This window comes from Protopterus annectens, chromosome 12.part0 (genome assembly GCF_019279795.1).
Source record: "Protopterus annectens isolate FY-2018-M chromosome 12.part0, PAN1.0, whole genome shotgun sequence".
Taxonomy (NCBI): Eukaryota; Metazoa; Chordata; order Ceratodontiformes; family Protopteridae; genus Protopterus; species Protopterus annectens.
In genome coordinates this window covers 1,007,130,131-1,007,137,495 of record NC_056746.1, presented here as the reverse complement: position 1 = coordinate 1,007,137,495, position 7,365 = coordinate 1,007,130,131, and positions in this window count along the sequence as shown.

Here is a 7,365-nt window from a genome sequence, read left to right as displayed (position 1 = left end):
AGGAGGCTGGACATCCTAGCTACCAAAGAGACAATTTAAAAGGGCAGTGCAGCAAAGCCACTTGGCTTGGAAACCAGAGTTTACTACTCAGGATGAGGAGGACAGACTAGAAATGGTGTGGGAATTGTGGTGAGGGCGAGGCTTCAAAAGACAGTGAGGGATGTCTCTAGAATTAATGACACACTCATTGCAATCAGAGTCCAGTGGAACGATAGGAGGCCAGTACTCATAATCGACAGCAGGATTGTGATAGTAAGGGAAAGGGTGCATTCAGACAGCAGTTGTAGGACCTACTAGAGAAAGCATGCATTGTTGTTGATAGTGGGTGGCCTGAAAGCACATATGGGGACAGACAGAACAGGGTAGGAGAAATGCCTGGATCCACATGAGTGGGGAAACAGGAATAAAGAAAGAGAGGCCATTTTACACTTCTGTTTGGCAAACAGCTTGATGGTGACCAACACATGGTTCAGCAAGGGAGACAGTCACAAGATCACATACAAGGGTAGCCAACATGCAACTCAAGTAGACTTTCTCCTAGCAAAAAAAGGGCAGTGGGGTAAAGTCATCCCCAGTGAAACAGCTGGTCCACGGCATGAACCACTGGTTGCCACAGTCTGCTGCAAGCAATGGTCAGAGAAGGTTCTAAGGTCAAAACAGACCAGGCTGAAGACCTGGAAGTTAACTGGAGTGAAAGTGCAACAGTTCAAGGCATTACTCAGGGCTCTAGCACCTCAAGAATAAGAGGAAATGAGAGGGTTGAAGAAAAATCACAGTGGCTCAGAACAGCATATGTAAGAACTACAGAACCAATATACCTTAAGGCCATGTATGGAAATAAGGTACATAAGGAAAGCTTGTGGTGGATTGGAGAAGTCCATAAAATCAGCAAAAGAAAGGAGTGCAGGAAAACGTGGGAGACAGAAAAGATGGCCCAGACTAGGAAGGAATAGTGGTTGGCTAACAAAGAGGCTAAAAGAGGAATTGAAATAGCAAAGAACAAGGAATCAGAAACTCTCTACCAGCTTCTAGAAAGTGACTCAGCAAATGACACAAATAAACTATATCAGGTCGCAAGGCAAAGACAGAAAGGTAAGAAAATAGTCATGCCCCCTTCATAATGGATGTCAACAAACAGCAACCTGCTCACCAGTCCATAGGACATGAAAAGCAGATGGAAAGAGTACTTCCAGCAGCTTCTGAATAAAGAAAACTCCAAAGATGCTGTACTACCTCAGACACAGCCTATGATGAAATAAGAGGAGGAGCCCACCATAGAAGAAATAAGAGCAGCACTAAGGAAAATAAAGTCAGGGAAAAAGATGCTGGGTGAGATAGGAGAGAATTGGCTCCTGAGTGTACTGACAGTAGCGTGGACAGAAAGTCCTATCCCAGATGACTGCAGAATAAGCATACTAGTGCCAGTGTTCAAGAACAAAGGGGACATTTACAAGTGTGGGAGTACAGCGGTATCACATTAATTTCACAGTGCATGAAATTTCTGGAGAGGGTGATTGATAAATGAATGCACAGAGCAGTAGATAGTAAGAGATCAGCAGTTCATATTCAGATCAGGATGCAGCACAACAGACCCAATATTTGCAGTGAGATAAATACTTGAGAAGAAGCTGGAGATGAAGAAATTGTCTAACTGGGCATTCATAGATTTGGAGAAAAAGTATGACAAGGTCCCAAGAAAGCCGATTTGGGCAGTCCTGCTGCAGTTCTAAGTTCAAGAAATATTGGTACAATTATTGCAGGCTATGCACAAGGATGTAGTGACTCAATTATGAAAAGTAGTCAGTCTCACAGAGGGGTTCCCAGTGGGAGTGAGTGTGCATCACTGTTCAACTCTAAGTAAACTGCTGCTCATAGTGGTGGTAGACTACAGTGACAAATAGTCTGAAGGAGACATATCAACAAAGTTGCTGTATGCAGGTGATGTGTGGAATTCCATGCAGACTCTGAGCAAGGACTTAAGCAAAGGCTAGGGGAATAGAATGCAAAACTGAAAGCACATGGGATGAACATTAGTACAGATAAAACAGTTGTAATGGCAGCAAATGGGGAAATCAGAAGAAGCTGAGAAATGAGCTAGAAGGGAAAGGAGTGGAACAGGTTAACAGCTTCAAGGATCTGGGAGGGGTGGTTGAGGATTAGGGAAGCCTGAATGAAGAGGTCAAAGCTAGAAGCAGAAGGGCTGCAGCCAGCTGGAGTGTTAGGGGTAGTTTGTGACAGAAGAATGCTATAGAAGCTGAAAAGTAAGGTGTACAAAACAGTAGTGTGACCAGTACTACTGTATGGTACAGAAACCTTGACAGTGAAGACAGAGCAGTTGCGGAAGCTAGAGGTGATGTAGATGCAGTACATGAGATGGGTGGTAGAATGCACACTGCAGGAAAGATAAATAAATGAGGACATAAGAGCAGAAAACAAAGTAGCTCCATTTGCAGAAAAGGTCAAAGAGAACAGATTATGGTGGTTTGGGCACATGCAGAAAAGCAGAAGACACTCTGCTGAAGAAGATTAGGGTCAAACAGGAAAAAGGCAAGAGGAAATGAGGGTATCCAGTAAAGAGGTGGATGAATTGTATAAGGGAAGACCTGCAAAAGTCAGGCATGAGTGTTGAAGAAGGTAGGAGAGTGACATTGAATTGAGGGAGATGGAGACAGTTGATATGACACCCTGACCCCATATAGGACATGGTGATGATAATGATGCTGATGATGATTTTGTGCAAAGGTCATTTAGCCCTCAGGTGGAAATCAGACAAAGTACCAGACTGTGACAGCAAAAACCCTCTGAAAAGCTGGATTTATTTACTGTACATAGTTATTCATTTAGTCTGTTATTATTGTTATCTAGTTACTGTTTGGATAATTTGTAGCTCTGTGTTTTACTTCTTTCTCAATGTTGTAATTAGAGCCTACTACTAAATTGTACCTAATTTGCTCCTGTATTTCTCCATGTCATGATCACCTCTACTGTATACATACCTTGACTGTTATTGTTTACCATCTACCATGTCTTTTTGTGGAGCTTTTCTCCCTGGGCCTCCGCTGACAAAGGACCTGTGTCCAGTCGGAATTTCCCAGTAAACAAATGTAAATAATAAATAAATAAATATGTCATATCTCCAAAGGCAGATCATTGTAAAAATGTTGGGGTTTTCTAAGATGCTTGGTACAAAACACAAACATAGTGAGGTAGTGAAATGTACTCCTAAGATGGTACACTACTTTTGATTGTTAAGGAAACATATAAATATAATGATCATGTTGCTCTTCAATGGATATTGTCTTCTCCCAACACACCATATCAATAATCATTCAGAAGTGATTCTGTGACTCTTTTTTGTTTTCATGCACCTGTCTCAAAAATGATACCCATAGTTTCTATATTCCTGATGCCTCACTGAGAAGAAATTGAAAAGCATAATGTGCAATAATGGATTTCCATTTGCTGTACAGAACATGCTACCCCATGTCAGCTGCCATAAAAATTTAAAAAAAAAACATGCAAATGTATATCCTGGGAGGGGTGTGTACTGTTACCCTTTTTCATAGATCTGCCTGGTTTTCTGCCAAAGTGAAATAAAATGCAATCACAGTAAAGTACTTAAACTTGGGGGTTTCATACCTAATTTCTGCCACACTCTGAACAAGCTGTAGTAATGATCACTTTAGCATGATTGGCTTCAGCCTCCCATTTGCTTTCTTCCACCAAATGCCTGCCATTATGATCAACCTTCCATCATATGGAATTCTACTTCTCACAGCACAGAACAATTGGATAAAATGTAAAAAACAGGAACACTTGCTAACAACTTCAATTAGGAAGTTCACAGCATGGTTAATAAGGGTTTCTTCATACATACTAAACATTTCTTTTGATAAGGTAATGTGATTCAGTTTTATTTAGCATGGCTATTTGTTAAAAAATGACAAAACCCCTTCTATGTAAAAAACTGTCAAATATGAATGCAAGCATTCAATGAGAACTGTTTCTCACGATGAGGTACAATTGAGAGCTATAATCCCCTCCAAACAGATAACCATTACTATAGAGAACTATAACTGAGCTGTCCTTAGTTTTGTATCACATTATTGCCCAATTCATCATACATTGTCTACAGTTCTATTTAGTTTTCTGCAAGAACTGAAAATAAAACACATACCTGCAAAGCAAAACTGTCCCTGAAGATCATACATACAAAGTTCATATCAGTGGTCTCTAGTCATATGACTACTTAACTAGAGATTGCTGGGAAAGCACTGATCATAAGAGTTTAGGCTGAGTAGAAATAGAACATAGGCTGACTACACATGTCTTATTGCTACAACCTTTTTGTAGGACAGAGGTAGGTGTACTGGACATACGGGGAAAACATCTTTGTATTTTTCTGGGGACTCACAGGGCACAGATTTTTTATGGCTGGTTCATGTGCTCCAGCATGCCCCAAAGGGATGCCACCCATGCTAAAGAACCCTACTAAAAAGACTAAAGTCTTTGCCTATATAAGAAAGTACAGACCACAGATTCTGCTAGTACAAGAGATGTATTTTGTAAAAGCAGAAATTTGCAAATTTATAACAATTTGGATATGTGGTCAGGGAATTTCTTTCATACAGGTGGGCTGTCAGAAGGGGAATTATAACATTAATTAGGAGAGGAACCCCAGTGTTACTAGAAAAGAAGGCAGTATATAGCTATCTAGGGGAAATATAAGAAGGATAAAAGTAATGATTATAAATGTTTATTTGTCACTGAGGATGAAGCAACTGGAATTAGAAATGATTATGAGAGAATGAATAGCCTGCCAGAAAGGGATAACAATATGGGCAGGTGACAAGAATTTGGGGTGTATAGTTTAAATAAAGTCATCGTAAAAAGAGACTACATTCACATGGTGGAATCTTTCTTTAGACTTCCTCGCCATTTCAGACCATGCACGCATGATTGTGCAGTTACAGTTGAATGGGGATTCAATGGAGAGAAATGGCAGGTTAACTTGCACTTATGCAAAGCCAAACAGCTTCAGAAGAATATCAGGGAGAGATGTAAGGTATGGGTACAAGGTACCACAACCATGTATAATTTATTACCAAGGTGCGATAGGTTCAAACCAGATTTAATTGATTTTTGAGCACTTAAAATACAAGAAAATTACTACAAATTAGAACAAATTTTCAGAAACTAAAAACTGAGCTTAAGACAAATTAATAACAGGTAAAGAAATGAAAGGTGAAATAAATAAAATAATATAAGGTAGATCATACTGAGAGATTCCTTAAACTTAAGGATTTTGAGGTCACATTGGTCAGTCATAAAAAGTTGATCTTTAAATTTAGTTAGAAGAAGGTGATATGTAAGACAGCAACACTGGGGAAAAGAATTTTCAGCATACCTGTTGACATACTGAACTGTTTTGCTGAGTACTACAGTGAATTGTATCAGAAGGAGGCTAAGGAAGGGTCATGGACTGAAGAAACTGAAGCCTGTTCAGGATCTTTGGACCCTAAGAAGTTTGACCTAGACTACCCCTTACTTTTAATAAAGGCTGTAACAGAGTAGGAAATGGAATTGCTAGTAAAACAAAGAAATGAGGAGACATCTGGGCTAGATGGTATACCAAAAGAATTATGACAAGTGGAGGAAAGAAAATTTTCAGAGTGGTTTAATGGAGTTACCTAAGTACATTATGAGGACTGGTCAAGCCCCAGAGTCATGGAAGCAAGCCACTGTCACTGTCATTTTATAACCTAGGAAAGGCCCCATACCAGTAGGATCCCATAGACCGATCTCTATACTGAATCACAACTATAAATTATTTGCACCACTCTTGTCCAAAAGGCTATCTAGTATACTCACTAAGGTTATACATCATGATCATACTGAGTTTGTCTCTGAAAAAGCTAATTTTGACAGTTTGATTAAAGCATCTTTGGTAAGATAGAATGCAAACAGATCAGCTAAGCTAAGGTGGTTAGCATGAATGCAGAAAAGCACTTGATTATGAAAAATGGACTTTTATCTTTAATGTTTTAAGGCATTTGGGTTTCCCAACAGTTTATAGAGTTAATGATAGCACTGCATAAGGATGCTAAGGCTAGAATAAAAGTGGGTACACGGATGCAGGACATAAGCAGAGGTATAAGGCAGAGATGTCTGCTTTCTCCCTTACTGTTGTCATTATATTTAGAACCATTGGCTGAGAGACTTCAGGAAGTGTATTTTCTAGGGGAACACATAAGCAATGCAAAATCTCATTATATGTCAATGTTCTCTTGGTAGATCTGCCTGACTTTAATGAAGATTTGGGGTAATGTTCTGAAAATTAAAGTAATTTGGGGAGCTTTGGGGATACAAAAATTAAAACACAAAAACTAAAACTATACAAATTAATTATAGCCAAGATCCGGAAATGAGAGAATACCAGTTTTTGAAGGACTCCAATTATGTTTTTTTTACCTTGACATAGAACTGAATAGTTTCCCAGGAGCAGAAGAATTAACCTATAAGTATATCTCAGAGAAAAGTTAAGATTGTTTAAGAAGATGAAAAGGCATATGTTTGAACATAATGCTCAAAGCACAGATGTTATGCTGATTTGTTTTACCACTGGTTATCTATGCCGCACAAAGTTCACTTTTTCCTTTTCCACTAAATGTTCTGTTTAAAACAAAAGCTACAATTTTCTTCTGGTAGGATGAGAAATCAAGGGTCACTGGAAGGTAGCAGTCCCTAATTTTTAATTATATACCATGGTAATAAGGTCAAATTTGTTTAGTAGCTTGTCAAATCTGGATTTCAAAGCTGCCTGAGGGTTTGAGGGGCTGTATATGATGTTGAATGAAAAATAAGGGTAAAAATAGGAGTGAAAAGGGATGATATATAAAGGGGAGCTAGGTGGACGATGAAGGAGAGAAAAACAAAAGGATGGAGGAAAGAAATATTACCAATATGCAAAATTGTGTTGGTGACCCCTGGGGATAGATGTCAACAGGAAATTAAAACACTGTCAAGATTTAATAAAATGGCAACAGATGATGAACACAGGGAAGCCATTGAGGTCTCTACCTGCGTGTGTCCATGTTGAAATGGATAAACTGCAACATTGTCATAGCAGCAACATTCTTGACCAATGAGTAGTTTCCTGGCCCTTTCCCATTCAAATGCATGGTGCTCGTTTTAGCATCTGTTGCAGAAGTTGTGGAGCACTTGGAAATTCCCAATACTTTACCAATAAATGCAAATGTTAATGGAATTATTGGAATGCCCACTGTTAATGTGATGTAAACATTTATCCATAGTTATATGCCCTGCTGACTGCTTAACTTGATGAAATGTGCAAAACTTAAAAGC